This window comes from Zootoca vivipara, chromosome 13 (assembly GCF_963506605.1).
Source record: "Zootoca vivipara chromosome 13, rZooViv1.1, whole genome shotgun sequence".
In the NCBI taxonomy this organism is placed as follows: Eukaryota; Metazoa; Chordata; class Lepidosauria; order Squamata; family Lacertidae; genus Zootoca; species Zootoca vivipara.
The window spans coordinates 53658561-53675859 of NC_083288.1; positions in this window are offsets into that span (position 1 = coordinate 53658561).

Below are 17299 nucleotides of genomic sequence, written 5' to 3' on the forward strand. Positions count from 1 at the left end.
GTCACCGGTCGGCCCCGCCGCTTCCCTCCCTCGTCGCGATGAGCAACGCCCGCAAACAACTCCCGGCCGGCTCCCGCTGCCTCGCTGCGCCCTTGTCGCGGGAGGGAGTGGGGCGGCGGAGGGGCGCGGAGAGGCTGAGTCACGCCCCGGCAGCAGCGGAGCGCGGAGGAGGCTTGGCTGCCCCGATGCGGCTCCCCCTCCTGCTGCTGCTGCTGCTGCTGCCCCCCAACCTCATCCCTGGCCCAGGCCCAGGAGTCTTCCAGAAGTGGGGGGAGAGAGAGAGAGAACCGCAGAATTGTAGAGATGGAGGGACCCTCAAGGGTTGTCTAGTCCGACCCCCTGCAATGCAGCAGGAATCTCATCCAGAGAACCCTTGGCGTTGACGGGCTGCAGAACTCGATCTCCCTCCTCCTCCTCCTCCTGTGGCTTCAGAAGTATTGCCACCTCCCACAAGATATAGCCATTGTGGCTCGTAGCCACTGACAACCCCCTCGTCCTCCATGAAGTTGCCTAACCCTCTTTTAAAACCACCATGGTTGGTGGCCATCACTGCCTCCTGTGGGAGGGAGTTCCGCAGTTTAACCATTTCTTTTATCCATCCTGAATCGCCCAACATTCCGCTTCCTCGAATTGCCATGAATTCTAGTGCTATGAGGGGAGAAAAACTTTCTTCTATCCACCTTCTACGTGCCATGCATCATTTTATAAACTTTTATCGTGTCTCATATTACTCGTCTTTTCTCTAAACTACCCCCCCCCCAAAAAAACACTGCACCCTCACCCCCAAGAGGAATCGCTTCATCCCCTCCATCCTATCGGTTGCTCTTCTTTGAACCTTTTCCAACTCTGCAATATCCTTTTCTCAGTGAGGCGACCTGAACTGGACACACAGCACTCCAAAGAGGGCCACACACTGATTGGTATTTTCGCCTTCTGATACTGCCGGTTTCGTTGTCAATTCCTAAAGATCCTTATCGTGGGAATCTGCCTTTTCCACAGCAGCCATACTCTGGGTCAGCATCTTCGGAGACCCCCAAGGTCTCCCTCCGCCACCAGTTCAGACCCCACGAGAGCATAGTCAAGGGTCAGCAAACCTTTTCAGGAGGGGGCCGGTTCACTGTCCCTCAGACCTTGTGGGGGGCCAGACTATTTTTTTGGGGGGGAGGGGAATGAGCGAATTTCTGTGCCCCACAAATAACCCAGAGATGCATTTCAAATAAAAGGGCACATTCTACTCACATGTAAAAACACACTGATTCCTGGACCGTCCATGGGCTGGTTTGAGAAGGCGATTGGGCCGGATCCGGCCCCCGGGCCTTTGTTTGCCTACTCATTGCATAGGTGGAAGGAATGAAGATTCCTTGTCCCTCCGTGAACTGCATTTGCCATTTTCATTTGCCGTTTTGTCTCCCACTCACTCAGTTTGAAGAGGTCCTTTTGGAGCTCTTCACAATCTCTTAATATTTTTGGAAGCCACAAACAATTTAGCATCATCAGCAAACCCGGCCACTTCACTGCTCGTGCTTAACTCTGAAGCATTTTATCTATGATCAAGTTAAAATCACAGGTCCCAGTATGGATCGTAGAGCGACTCCACTTTCTACACCTCTCCGTTTGGAGAGTTGTCCATTTATTCCTACTCTCTGCTTCCTGCTGCTTAACTGGTTTAATGCTCCCTGGGATTTCCTTGAACACCCACAAACCTGTATTCATTTCTGTGGCATACTTTTCCCCCATTCAGCCTCTCAAGGAGCATGTTCTTGGGCTGCAGGCAGATCTATCAATACTGGTTTCTCTCTATTGCTCATCTTTCAGTTATTCACATTTGCACCTCAGTTTGTGGGTGGGGGTGTCTGCATGAAAATCCACCAGTATTTTAATTACAGGTAGGTAGCCGTGTTGGTCTGAGTCAAAACAAAATTAAAAAAAATCCTTCAGTAGCACCTTAAAGACCAACTAAGTTTTTATTTTGGTATGACCTTTCGTGTGCATGTACACTTCATCAGATACCAGTATTTTAATGCCATTGTATCCTAATATTCACATCCTTGCATGCAATTTCACTTCATACGCGCCTTTTTGCAAAACCTGCTTCCGTCATCCAAAGCATTTTTCTCTTCTATTTCATATAGGCGCTTTTTGCCACGGTCCGTACATTTTTGTACTCCTTACTCGATTGGGAAACTGCATTGCGAAACCATGGAATTATAGAGTTGAAAGGGACCCATCCCGTCCGACTCCCTGCAATGCAGGAAACTCAGCTGAAACATCCATGACCGATGGCCACACAACCTCAGTCTACAAAAATGTTGAATAGACAACTCCCTTCTCTTCCAAAGAACGTTGTTGTTGTTGTTGTTGTTGTTGTTGTTGTTGTTGTCCCGCTGTATCAGGAAACAATGGAGGATTGTTCCTTTGAGGGTGAAGTCAAACTTTTGGGAGGTTGCAGCGCCTGCTGTGGCTGCAGAAACCGATACAGGAGAGACAGGTTTCGTTGCAGCCGGGGCAGAGGAAGGTGCCCAGTTGTGGCTGCTGCAGATTCTTCTCTCTGCTCCCCCCCCCCAAAAGCGGCCATTCCTCCTCTGGTCACTGCTGCGGATGCACAACCGAACGGTCTCCAGGCACTGTGGTCATTTGCAAGGGATTCCCACACGGCGGGGTGGATGTCGCCAGCCTCCATGTCACGCTTGCAGACATCTTTGTCATGATGCAGAGTGGGTCTGCTAACTGGCCTGGTGCTGGAAGCTACTGGTCCCTTGGGGGATCCTGCCCTCTTCCATTCTGTGGACATGGCCAAGCCAGCGTAGGCGTCGCTGAGACAGGAGTGCGAACATGCTGGGAATGTGGGCTTGGAAGAGCACACATCTGTTGGAGACCCTGTCCTGCCATGTGATGCCCAAAATCTTCCCAACATGTGGAAGGCGTTGAGATATTGATATTGATATTGGGGGTGGAAGGAGATCAGCAGCCCCTCCTATGTATCAAGAGGCCATTGCTGAGCCTGCATGGGGAGGGGGGGCTGTGCCAACGAGGAGGCAGGTTTGGCCTCCCAGGAGTGCGCCACAGCAGTGGTCAACGCGTACTTTGGAGGCTAGATCTACTGTCCCTTTGGATCCTGCCACCCGAGGCATTTGCCACACCTTGCCCCATGTTCGGAGGCACAGGTTTGCTCCCAAAGGCAGCTAGCCATCCAATCGGCCAGAGTATCAGCCTGCGATGTGATGTGCTTCCTGGAGCTCACTGAACATTTGGCGAGGGGTCTGGGGCCGAGCGGGCGCATGGCCGTGATGCTAGCTGAGCTCTGGGGCTGGAAAGGCGAGGGCTTTGTCAGGAGAAGGGGGCAGCTTTTGCACCCTGGCCTGATCGCCTGCTAATTCAGGGGAATGGCTGCTAACTGCCCCTCGTGCACTTTTGGGGCCTTGACTCAGGATATTCTGCCTCGCTGCCAGGCAGCTGGGCCCCATGACGGAGGAGGCCACGTGCCAGGGCCATGCTGAGAGCTGCTGAGGAAGATTTTCCAGTGACTCCCTCCTCTGTGGTGGTGGTGGTGGGGGGAAGGACAACACACAGATGAACCCGGTGTCCCCAAACACCCACAGGATGACCGCAGCTGTTCCTGAATGTCCGGGAATGCCCCACAGCAACCGCCACGCTCCCCCCCCCACATGTCAGCCGAGGCTGCTCCTGGTATGGGGCAACAGCAGGAGGCCTGAACAGGAAGGTCAAGAGAGCAGAAAGAAAGTGGGGAATCCCTGGCCCTCTTTACGGGCCAAGGACCCACATGTGTGACAGGGAGGAAGGAAGGGAGAGACGGGGGGGGGGGGAGTACATAAGAGGACAGCGTAGTTGTTATTATTTATTTATTAAATTTGTATACTGACCTCCATCCGAAAATCTCAGGGTGGTTCACAGGACAAGTGTACAGAATAAAACCACAAAGTTCGTAACAGGAACTGGAAGAGGAACAAAACAATAACTAATAAAGTTATGCGTCACTTTCCCCCCGCAACAGCAATGCAACGTACAATATCGTAAGCAATATATATATATATTTAATATACATTAAAACCAGCATTCTTTTTTTTAAAAAAAACAAACCCTACATCAAAGTAGTCCTGCGCTGCAGGGGGTTGGACTAGATGACCCTCAGGGTCCCTTCCAATTCTACGATTCTGTGATTCTATGATGCTGCCAGATGAGCCTCACTGGGGAAGCCACCACGGAAAAAGCCCCGTTGTTCTCATGCTGCCACCCTCCGGGCCTCCCATGGAAGGGGGGCACACAAAGAAGGGCCTCAGATAATGACCACAAGGTCTGGATCGGTCCCTATGGGGAGAGAGGTAGCCCTTGAGATATTGGGGTCCTGAGCCATTTCGGGCCTTCAGAAACCAGCCCTTTGAATTGGGCCCGGATACCAATTGGCAGCCAGTGCAGTTGGGCCAGGATTGCACACAAACACACCCAAGTCTGAATCCCTGGGCCCATCCTGTGCACACTGCACATGTCCAGAGTGCAGACTGAACCTTTGATGGACCCTGGCTTCAAGAAAGGTTTCTGAGCCCTGGAGGACAGCGTGGCCTCCGATTAAGTCAGGAGCACGTGGCCCTTGTCCTTGCAAGATGCACACATGTAGTGCCTTCCGTGTGCAAAGGTGCATCGTGGTGTCAGAAGTGCAAAGGCAGGCAGGTCCCTGCCTCCAAGACCCTCACAACCCGAGCTTAGCAGCACCAGAATGGCTGTGCCATGTCACCGATTGCTCTGAAGGGCTGGGGCAGCTGCTTTGCATCCAGAAAGTCCCTGGACCAATCCCCAAATGGCATTTCCAGGTAGGAACTCTGGAAAGGCCCCGCTGCCAGCCGGTGTGGCCGTTGCTGAGCGAGGTGAATTCCACTGGGTCAGACTCCATGCAAGGCAGTGGCTTCGTCCTCTCTTTCATTCAACACGCCTGAGAGCCAGTGGTAGTGTACTGGTTAGAGTGTCGGGAAGTTGGAGACCTGGGTTCGAATCCCCCACTTGGCCATGAAGCTCACTGGGTGACCTTGGGGGGCAGGCGCTGTCTTCCCTCAGCCTTGCCTACCCCACAGGAGGCGGGGAAGAACCATGCATGCCCCACCCTGAGTTCCCTGGAGGAGAAAGGCGGGACAGAAAGGCAAATGATATTACTGTTGCTGGCACCCCTTTGTCTCAAGAGGCAATGGAGTGCACCTCCAGGGGGCTGTGACTTCCCCAGGGCACAAGTCTGGGCAGTTTGTCTGGAGTTCCGGACTGCCCTGAGACAAGCCCCCCCCCCTCTCGGCCTCCCAAATATATCCTGCAAGGCAGCAGAGGTTGTTTAGGATCAGAGTTTTCCTTCTCCTCCATGGGCTCCCTTCCCAGGGGGACGAGCCTCTCTTCTCTAAACAGCAGGCGCAGAAACCACCTTCTTGACTGCTGAACGGACCCCCTCTTGGTCTTGTCCGCTCAATCGGCCAGAGCCTGTCTTCACACACAGGGGAAACCCCTAAATCCGTGAGGGGTTTTGAGACCCACCAGCTCCTCTCACCTGGTTTAGCCGGCCTGTTCCTGGCCTGGGGCTGCTGCTGTCACATGCCGACAGCTTCTAGGGGTGTGTGGGGTGTTGGGGGAGAGGCAGTGCCTCTGGGAGGGGGGTATTTTGCCCACCTTGGGTCCCCCCCCCCGTCCCTGCATTCAGCTCTCAATTAATAATAAATAATAGATTTGACACAGATTTGCCTTCTGCCTAAACCTTGAATGTGGAGGGAGGAAACGAGGAGAGAGCTGCGTGTGAACTACGTGGGTTTGCAGCCCTCTGGTTCTGGTCCAGGGTGAGAGCTCTCTCTCTCTCTCTCTCTCTCTCTCGTGTGTGCGTTCCCCACCCCCGTGCGAAGGAAAACATGAATGAGAGGCTAACCCCAGATGGATGCTATTTCTGTCCTGGCTGCTCTCCACGCCTCTGAGGCCCAAAATATCTTGCCTCCCCTGCGAGGGGGGACACTCACCCTGCAAACATCCCAGCCGCTGGGACTCCTGGGTTCCCTTCCCAGCAGCGGGATTGGGAGGGAGAAGAGAGGAGAGAGTGTGATTTTTTTGTAGTCCACCCACTCAGCGGCTGGAGAGGACAGGACCCCCGGGTCCCCTCCTCCCCATAAGCTTCCTCCGCCGCTGCTTCGTGTGAGCGTCTGCCCTTGAGTCACGCACGCATGTGGCTGGAGGGGGCCGGCCAGGGGCCAAGTGAGTGGCCCTCGGGCAAGGACATTCCGAGCCGGCTGCTCAGACCGGCAGCCCAGCGGGACTCCGCTCCATAAAGGGCCAGGCTGGAGGTCTGGATCGCATCCCCACGCATCGCAGAGGAATGGGGTGGGCGGGTTACGCAACGGGGCGCTGGACGGGGGTCACTAGGACAGCAGCAACTTTCCATTGCCCCCATCTATCTCCCGCTCCCGTCCTGCGGTTGCTGAACAATAGGCTACTGGTTGGCCGCTCGCTCAGCGTTCCCAGGGACGGGAGGAGCAGGAGAGAGACGAAAACAGGGGAAGCTTCTGGGGCCTGGTCAGCAGATGCCCGGGAGAGGACCAGAACAGTGGGGCGTTGGGCTGCTGACAAGCGGAGGCCTTCCCTGGGCTGACCATGCCTCCAGACAGCCCCCCCCCCAACACCCTGTTGCTTCCCATTGTAGAATTGTAGTGATGGAAGGGAGGGACCCCAAGGGACATCTAGCCCAACCCGCTGCAATAACGCAGGGATCGCTGCTGCTTTTGGACACCCTCCTCACAGTGCCTGCAAACTTCATTTCCTTAAGCAGCTCCTCTCTGCCTTCCCTTAGGGTCTTCCCTTCCTTCCCAGCTCTGCTGAACAGAGCAGGAACCCCCAGACTCTGGAGGAAAGAGAAATAAAGGAGGCCGCCGTAGCAGCAACTTATAAGGCCCCACTCCACCCTTGCTCCTTAAGAGGAGGCCTGCAGCCTGCAAACGTTGACTTCCGGGTGCCAGTCTTGTGACACCCCCCCCAAACGTGTGTTTCTTTCATGGGGGCTCCTTCACAGGGGCAAAGGACGCTCCCCACTCTGCCTGGAGGCGCCAGGTTGGCCAAGGCTGTATTGAGCTGTGTCACAGGGCACTGGGGCTTTGGGGTCCCCAGGAGAGACCCTCCCTAGTCTAGGCCATTGGCCAAGGTTCTTGCTGCCTACAGTTGCTCAACCCTGGGTTTTTTTAGTTCAGAGAAAAAGCGAGGGAGAGGCAATGTGAGAGGGGGCAGGAAAACGTTCTCCTCTCTCCCTCTCCTAACACTAAAACTCATGAACATGCAAGGAAGCTGAGTATTGGGAAGATTCGGGACAGATAAAAGGAAGTCCGTCCTTGGACTTGTAAAAGGCTACTGGGAAGTGATCCTTAATGCATTGGAAATGTTTTAAAATACTCCCCCCCCCCGCAATCAGAGTCCTTTCTGTTGGGGATAATTCAGGCTGAAATTCCCAGGTGTCAAAAAATGTTATTTCTGTACTAGTGTCATTCAGCCCGTTTAGTAAACGGGCGCTAGCCGGGCGGGAACGGAGGGGAAGCCCTGGGACACGAATCTGGACGCAGAGACACTTGCACTTTATTATATAGGATGCTGCTACTGCAGCATGTGTTTTGTTAGCCCCCAAATGGAAAATGAGCAAGGTCCCAACCAAAGAAGAATGGCAACCGAAACAGATGGAATATATACAGCTTGCAGATTTAACATATAGAAGAAGAAGAGAAGAAGAAGAACACATGTTTAAAATAGATTGGAAAATGTCTATTGAATATATGGGTGAAAATTGTGTACAGCTGAAAATGCTGGCAGCATTAAGATAAATTCAACGGTGTAAACAAGTTTTGATGGATGCAAGAATGGAATACCGAATGGTATAGTTTTTGTAAGATATGCAGGGATGTATGATATGTAAAATGAACCATGGAAAGAGAAGAAGGGAAGTCACTGATATCTTAAGGATGTAAAATGAGTATTTTAAATTGTAGAACAGAAAACTTAATAAAAACTATATACCAAAAAAAGGAAGTCCTTCTGCAGGCAGCGCATACCTAGTTGGTCTATGGAACTCCCTCCCACTGGAAGCAGGGATGGCCACCCACTGAGATGGCTTTAAAAGAAGGTCAGACAAATTCAGAGGAGAGGGCTATCGTTGGCTACTAGCCACAGGGGCTGTGCTGTGCCTCCACAGCGGGAGGAAGCAAAGCTTCTGGGTGTCAGTTGCTAGAAAACACAGGAGGGGAAAGTTGCTCTCATGCTCAGAGGATCCTGCCTGATGGCTTCCCATCTGGCTGGCCACTGTGAGAACAGGATGCTGGACTTAGAGGGGCCATTTGGCCTGATCCAACAAAACTCTGGTTTGTTCTCACGTCCTTACATTGGGACCCTGACTATCATCTAGTAGTCCAGCGCCCTGTGATGCAGGAATAGGCAGCTGCCCCATACAGCGATCGAACCGGCAACCTTGGTGTTATCAGTACTACACTCTAACCCAGGCACCCCCAAACTGCGGCCCTCCAGATGTTTTGGCCTACAACTCCCATGATCCCTAGCTAACAGGACTAGTGGTCGGGGAAGATGGGAATTGTAGTCCAAAACATCTGGAGGGCCGAAGTTTGGGGATGCCTGCTCTAACCAATGGAGCTACCCAGTGCTAGAAGTTTGCCAGCTTGTCGTTATCTGGACCCATCTCTCCCCCCCCACCACCACCATTTTGATGTGTTATGGAAAATCTGGGCGGGCTCATGCCCGACGAGCTGGGTGGCAGAGCAGGCTCGCACCCAGATTTTCCATAACAGATGTTAGGGACCCCATTTGCCTATCTGCACCCTTCCATCCCCTCTCCTGTTCTCCAAGCCGTCTGAAAAATTACAAGGAGAGGCAACAGCTCTGAGTTCCTTCAGCACCCTGGAATGGAATTCCCTTTGCCCCCAAACTCATTTAGGAGTCCTCAAACTGTAATTATTATTATTATTATTTAACTCTCCTGGGGGGCAAGCGTGTCTCCTTGTGTATTTCCAGAGAGTCGTTTATGCGGGAACGACGACAACAGCGTCTCGTGATATTCCGGCACAGAAGCTTTCATGGGTGACTCTCCACTTTGTCAGATAAACCCCAAGACCTTATCCTGAGTTCCTGGCAGAGTTGGCAGGGGAAGGAATTGTAAACAGTGAAGTCAGAGGAGAATGAAGTCCGTAGACAATGGCAGCTGCGCAACAAACTGTGTGGACATTGCTCCTGCTATCACTGGCTTCCGGAGATAGATAGGCCCATTGGCACACGCAGCATGATAAAAAGAATAATCCCCCTCCCCCATTGTTTCAATTTGAGCTCTGGATTTCTAGGTGAATCCTGGGAGGCTGAAATCTCTCCCTGCTGGCTTTCGGATATTGCCATTTCTCATGTCAGGTTGGTGTTCTGCCTGGACACTGACCTCTTTTACTTTATTTATATTATTCGTTCTGCTTCTCTGAGGCTGAACGCAATTCCCCTTTGGGGAGAAGACCGAGGTAACGCAGAAGCAGAGTACTTTTGTCTTCTTTCTCAGAAAGCAAGACAGACTTATTCCATTGTCCAGTAGCATCTTAGAGACCAACTAAGTTTGTTCTTGGTATAAGCTTTTGTGTACATGCAGCCATGCACACTTCTTCACATACCAATGTGCATGTACACAAAAGCTCATACCAAGAACAAGCTTAGTTGGTCTCTAAGGTGCTACTGGACAATTATATATATATATATATATATATATATATATATATATATATATGTAGACTGTGTCAGACCAACACGGCTACCTACCTGAATCTAGACTTACTCCATGTGATTCTTCTTGCTGCAAACATAGCCTGAAGAGTATCCTCATGAACATGAAATTTATTACGGTCAAAGACCAGCTTGTGAAACACAAATGGAACTACAATCCCAAAAGCAAAACAAACATTTAAAACAATATACAGCAATGGATTTTAAATTAAAAAATGTGGTAGGCATATAAACACATAAAAACTTTAAGATAGACTACCATAGAGAAATGACCCAGAGTCACCCGTGGATCCGAGTTTGGGAATTTTCTTAACAAATTAGTTTGAATCGGGGTGGTGGTCTGTGCCTACAGATCTGTGCGCAGAATCTGGTGACCTTCCGGGTCTTCTTTTGATCTTTGCCTAACAAGAGAAGATCAAATTTTTGCTTTACTGGGAGGTCAGCAAGCCTCACCAGCAGGGGGTCAATGGTTTCTCTACGTCATAAGGGACTTTTTAAAAGGATCCTTCCAAGACCAGTGAGGGCAGAGCCAACCTTCTGGCTAGTGTAAAAGCCCTTCTTGCATTTTTGGATACAAGAAAAAAGAGGTATGCTGCCGGTGCAGCTATATCTCTCTCGATTTCTACAATTAAGGTACTCGGGGCACCTTAAGCAGTCCTGTTGTCTCTCAGTGGCTATAATTCTTTGAAAGGGTCTTAGCATCCCTCATCAACCTTTCTGCTAATGGAGAATGGGGACTTCTTTTGTCACCCCCCCCACCACTGAGCAACAAGTGAGGCTCCTCCATTGAGGCTCCTGCTTTACTTCCAAGGAGCGCAGGCCAGACAGCTGAGCTCACTTCGGCTAATCTTCCCCCCTTTGTCTTCTGTTTGGCTTCCGTGGGCCCCTCCCTTCCCTGGCTCCCTGCCATGTCTGCTGGAGAGCTGCCATCACCCCAAGCCAGCCGACTGGCAAATATTTATCGGCTGGAGATGGAGGTGGGTGTGCCAGCCCCATATGGAGAGCAGCTGCCGTGGGTGGGTGGGGGGGGAGGGAGTCCAGGAGCTGAGCTAGGAAGGCCCTCTGTGGCTCCTGCAGGACTCAAGACCTTTAATTTCTAAGAAGATAGGTGCTGGAGCGTAACAGTAATAGAAATAGCATGCTCTAGGCAAGCTCTGCCCTGGAGAATTGCCTGTGGCTACCTGGTGCCAGTGGGGAAGCAATCTTGATTCTTGCCTAAAAGTTGGACGAGTCTTCCTTCCCTACAGACCCTCTCAGGAGCTGAGAGCGGCAGCTGTGAGCTCCTAGCATCATAGAAATCTCAGAGTTGGAAGGGATCCCTGAGGGTCCTCTAGTCCAACCCCCTTCAATACAGCATCCATGACAGTTGGCCACCCAACCTCCGTTTAAAAACCTCCAAGGAAGGAGAGTCCACCACCTCTTGTGGGAGTCTGCTCCCTGGCTGAACAGTTCTTACTGTCAGAATCCCCCCCCCCCCCGAATGTTTAGTCGCAATCTCCTTTCTTGCAGCTTGAAGCCATGGGTTTGAGTCCAGGTGCAGGAGAAAACAAGCACGCTCCCTCCTCCATGTGACAGCCCTTAAGCTATAGGTTTAGGGGGTGGTCTGACCCAGGAGAGGGCCTTCTCGGTGGCAGCCCCTGAGCTGCAGGGCTCCCCCAACCCCCACAGAGTGTGCCTGGCACCTTCATTGCACTGCTTCTTGCGAACGCTGAAGAAACATCATGGAAGTAAAACGATAAGAGAATATTGTACTGAATTTGTTAAACTGTATGAAAATTATATATATATATACAGTGGTACCTCAGTTTATGAACACAATTGGTTCCGGACGTCTGTTCATAAACTGAAGCATTCATAAACTGAAGCAAACTTTCCCATTGAAAGTAATGGAAAGTGGATTAATCCGTTCCAGATGGTTCTGCGGCGTTCGTAAACCGAAAATTCGTAAACTGAGGTGTTCATAAACCGAGGTTCCACTGTATATGTAGGGGGGGATGGCTTTTGGCATGTTAGGTGTACGTTGTCAGCACCCACCTTATTTTTACGGTTGCAAAATTGTTTTTGATGCCGTGCAGTACCCTTAGGGTGAAGGACGGGGTAATTAATAATGCTAATGCTATTACTAATTATTTTAGCTTCACGTCTTCCAGGAAGGACCTGTCTCTCTGGCTCCAGACACAACCCATTGCCCCCTGCCCCTCGGTGTCCCAGATCAATGCAGGAGTCCTGGGACACCCCCCCGCCTCCTCCCCACAGACATTTGCCCCATGAGCTGTCGTTGATTCATGGGTGCTCCCCGCAATCTCCTGCTCCAGGCAGACTCGACTCAGCCCTGCATCACCACCTTGCTCTGATAAAAGCTGTGCCCGGGAGGCGCAGGACAGGCCTGAACTGAGAGGTGCTGGGGCTCACAGCTTCCTGGACCCCACGGGTTCTGACACGGCAGGGATCCACCCACTCCCTTGCTATGGAGGGCCCACCCTGGCTACGAGTCCCGGGCTGTTATTAGCCTTCTTAAGCTGGGCAATGCATCTGGTTGGCCACTGTGAGGAGCGGATGCTGGCCTCAATGGGCCCCTTTTCTTGGGCCCTGACCCTCTTCCCAGCTCCCCCTCCCCTCAATAGGGCCAATCAATCACACACACACACACCCTTCTCCAGGTTCTCCATAGTTGAGTCACTCCCAGCTGCCTTCAAGCCGCTGGGTTTGGTGCAGCCCAGAATTCCCCGCCGGCCTTTATCTGCTGCCTGAGCCTTCCTCCGTCCTTCCTGTCCCTGTCGCTGCATCTCTGAAAAGGCCTTTGGGTTTCCTTTCTTTCTCCAGATGTTTCCTGAGGGGGCTTCTCGTCCTCATCCCAGATGCTTGGAAAGCCCCGAGGGGGGTGCCCAAGGAATGACTGGGCTTTCTGGGAAAGTGGGTGTCAGGATGGAAGAAGAGAGAGAGAGAGAGAGAGAGAGAGAGAGAGGAGCTGTGACGGTTCCTTTGGTAGTTGGTGCATTGCAGGGGGTTGGACTAGATGCTCCTCGTGACCCACTCCAACTGTAAGATTCTGTGAAGAGCCTGCTGGATCAGGGCAATGGCCCACTGAGTCCAACATCCCCTTCTTACCAGGTGACCCAAGCCCAAGAGACCTCTGCCCTCCTGTTGTTTCCAGCAACTGGCATTCAGAAGCATTGCTGCCTCTGACCATGGAGACAGAGCAAAATCCATCAATACCTCCATGGAATTCCAAGTTGGTGACCATCCCGGCCTCCTGCGGCAGGGAGTTCCACAGTTTAACTTTGTGCTGCATAAAGAAGAACTTAGGCGGCCAGTGGGGGGGGGGGCGGCAGCGTTCCCGCTGGCATAGCCTGACCTGTACCCCTTGAGCTGGTCTGTTGCTCCCAGAGATGTTCTGCTTCATCCTCAGAGTCTGAACTGCTCCCTGTCTCAGGTTCCTCCTGCTCACGAAAGCCTGTTGCCCCTTCAGCATCCACTATCACCTCCTCCCCGCAATCTTCTCCCTCTGACCTCAGGGTCCCACCACCAATCCCAGGGCTCTGAGCCTTCCTCCTCCAAAAGAGCACTTGAGCGTCTCCTCTAGACTTCCAGCATCTTTAAGTGTTGCTGGAGGAGGTTGCCAATTCCTCCTCCTGCTTTTCTCCCCAGCGATGAATCAGGGAGGACCCACTCACCCCACTCGGGGCCCCAGAGGGAAGGGGCGCCTGCCCTCTCCCTCCCTCCCAGACACAGACTCATCCCCAGAGCCCCGGAGGCTTAGAGGTCTGGGTGAGATTTCTGGGCGGGAGGCTGGGCTATGAGCTATGAGCCCTTGCAGAGAGGAGAGGTGGGCGGGGCTGGCCGGCAGACAGATGCGGCGAGCTTGGCCACATGGAGAGACATGTGCCCGCCTGCTCCCTGCGCCACGGAGGAAGGCCAGCCCCGTGTGTGTGTGTGTGTGCGCGCGCGCGCGCGCAGTGAGAGTTTCTTTAGCTCGTCCTCCCCCCTGCACACACGTACACACAAGCGGCTACCATGCAGCCACAACTGGTTTCTGTGGGCTGACGGTTTTGGAAACTATTCCCCGGGCAAAGTTTTCCTTCGGATGACAGAGGTCCCAGCTTAGCGCAAGGAGTTCAACGTGACAGATGGGTGGGGAGGAGAGGGGTGCGGACTCGGAGGCGCACCCAGGATCCCTTCTGGGTCGGGTCCCACACAGGTCTCAGAGCAGCAGCCAAGCTGAGTCACTTCTGCCTCTTGTCTTGGAAGCTGGAAGAAGACGCAGAGTCGGCTCTTGAGGAATCCAAACATCGCGGAGAGGCGAGCTCACTGAGTGACAGGGCAGGCGTTTTCTCACCAGCACCAAAACTCTTCCCTGGCCAAAGTGTGTTTATAGGGGGGAGGGCTGCCAGGATCCTACCACCTGATAAAGAAAAAATCTGGGGGTGCGGATTTACTCTGCTGCCAAGCTCGTTGGGGCGCCTCTCTCTCTGGTCAGCAAAGGAAGGGGTCTCTCTCCAGCCAAGTTAAAGAAGCAAACAGCGGTCAGTTTGATCTTTATCTGTTGCAGCAAGGATCAAACGCACAAAGAGTAGTGTTAGAATCATAGAATCATAGAGTTGGAAGAGACCACAAGGGCCATCCAGTCCAACCCCCTGCCAAGCAGGAAACACCATCAAAACATTCTTGACATATGCCTGTCAAGCCTCTGCTTAAAGACCTCCAATGAAGGAGACTCCACCACACTCCTTGGTAGCAAATTCCACTGCCGAACAGCTCTTACTGTCAGGAAGTTCTTCCTAATGTTTAGGTGGAATCTTCTTTCTTGAAGTTTGAATTCATTGCTCCGTGTCCGCTTCTCTGGAGCAGCAGAAAACAATCTTTTTCCCTCCTCTATATGACATCCTTTTATATATTTGAACATGGCTATCATATCACCCCTTAACCTTCTCTTCTCCGGGCTAAACATACCCAGCTCCCTAAGCCGTTCCTCATAAGGCATCGTTTCCAGGCCTCTGACCATTTTGGTTGCCCTCCTCTGGACACGTTCCAGCTTGTCAGTATCCTTCTTGAACTGCGGTGCCGAGAACTGGACACAGTACTCCAGGTGAGGTCTGACCAGAGCAGAATACAGTGGTACTACTACTTCCCTAGATCTAGATGCTATACTCCTATTGATGTGTTGTGGACAGGTTGGGTTGCGTGAACTTTTAAGACCTCTCCCCATTTCCCATAATACATTTTCCAACAGCACCCTCCATACATCAAAAATATGCCACAAAGTCGGAGTGTTTGGCAGGCAGAAGCATGAGCCCATCGCCCACCCCTTTCAATAGCCCCAGTTCCCGACACCTTTAAACTACCCTCTTCCCCAAGGAACAACCCCCCTGACTGCAGGGGCTTTCCTGCGCTTCTCCTTTGAAAGTATCAGGATTCAATCCCACCATCTCGATGGGGTCTGTGTTGCCCTTGATCGCATCCTGCCTCCTATTGTGTGGCTAAATTCACACCTTGTGGAGGGGCAAGGAGTATGTGACTTTATACTTAAGGGATTATGGCAGTGGTGTCCAAACTTTTTTCAAAGAGGGCCAAATTTTGATGAAGTGAAGGGCCGCGAGGGCCAACCAGAGGGCCGACCCAAGTTGTTAGCCCTTTTTTTTAGGATTGAAGTTGTTGAGCTTTTTAAAAAAGATTTACCCCAAAGTTGTTGGGTTTTTTTTAGGATTGATGTTCTTGAGGCTTTTTTTAGGATTGAAGTTCTTGAGGTTTTTTTTTAAGGATTTTACCCCAGGAAATGAACTGCCACAGGGACAGGATTAAACCAACCGCCGGGCCGGATTAGGCCCCAGAAACGGACTTTGGACATGCCTGGATTATAGAGTCAGGGAGAGATAAGAAAGAAATCCATCAAATTGTTGATTTTTGGCAATTATTTGATTCTATTTTGGATAGTCAGAGGAACCAGCACAATTCATGGTGTTTTCCATTAACAATGGTATCCGCTTATTGCTACAATTTTATAGACTGCTTATCTGAGCCTCTTTGCTGCGGTATATTTATGGTGTTTGCGTAAACGGGCATTGTCCTGGCCTTAGTTCGAGGCTGTGGTGGGGATTTTGGATTTTGGGGGAGTTGTTTAACTGCCCCTCCCCAAATTCCTGGATTTAACACACCAGTGGCTCTCTGGGGTTGGCGTGAGAGATGCACACTGTAGATATAATAATAATAATAATAATAATAATAATAATAATAATAATAATAAAATTATTTATACCCCGCCCATCTGGCCGGGTTCCTCCAGCCACTCTGGGCGGCTTCCAACAGAATATTAAAATACAGAAATCCATCAAACATTAAAAGCTTCCCTAAACAGGGCTGCCTTGAGATGCTTTCTAAAGGTCTGGTAGTTGTTGTTCTCTTTGACCTCTAGTGGGAGGGCATTCCACAGGGCGGGTGCCACTACCGAGAAGGCCCTCTCCCTGGTCCCCTGTAATTTGGCTTCTCGTAGCGAGGGAACCGCCAGAAGGCCCTCGGCGTGGACCTCAGTGTCCAGGCAGAACAATTGAAACATTTGCAACAGGTAGGAAAAGCCTTCCCCATATATTTGGGTAACTGAAACACAGCTAGATGTATCTTATCTCTGCATATTCCCTGGACACCACATTGGGCAAAGATTCCTGCAGCAGGGGGGCTGGACTAGATGACCCTGGTGTCCCTCCCAACTCTACAATTCTATGATTTTCCACATCCAAAGGAGATCCAAGGGGTCCCCCCCACTCTCTGCTCCTCTTCGCTAGCTAATGAACAAGGGGTCCAATCCACCAGGAAGTTCTCTGGGGCAAACCTCATAGGATCATAGAGTTGGGAATGGTTTCCAGCGGTCATCTAGTCTGACCCTCCACAAGGCTGCCAGAGTGATGCAACAGCAACTCCTGCTACAAGCCAACATCCTCCTTTCACACCCCTCTGCTGTTGCCAGAGGAGCCCACCCCCCCAATAAAAGAACCTTTGGCTGGAGCTCTAAGTGGGCGCACTGTGTGTTTATGATTCCTCCAGAACTTGGTGATCTGCCTGAGCGTTCAGACAAGTAGTCGCCACAGCAGATTCACCTGCAGGCTCAAACACCCCCTCTTTCCTTCCCCATTGCAGGGGGTTGGACTAGATGACCCTCAGGGTTCCCTTCCAAATCTACAATTATACGACTCTATCGTTCCGGGGCCTGGAGACACAAATGTGGGGCTTCTCTCCTGTGTGGATGCCCATTCTTGCATGGTATGCCGCACACTGCTTTGCTGTATTTTCACAAAAGTGTGGCCTACAAATGTTGAATAAATATACCCAACTCTGCCTCCTCCTACGTAGCATCGACCCCCCACCCCTGGGGCAATGTCCCACCCTCCCCACGGAGGCTGCTGATGCGTCACGCGCCACCTTCGGCCCATCGCCCAAGGATCCAGCAGTGCGGCTGCATGTCTGAACCGGCCTCCAGCCAGCCTCGTCCCTGGGCCTCCGCAGCACAACCTTGCAGGGCTCCTCTTTG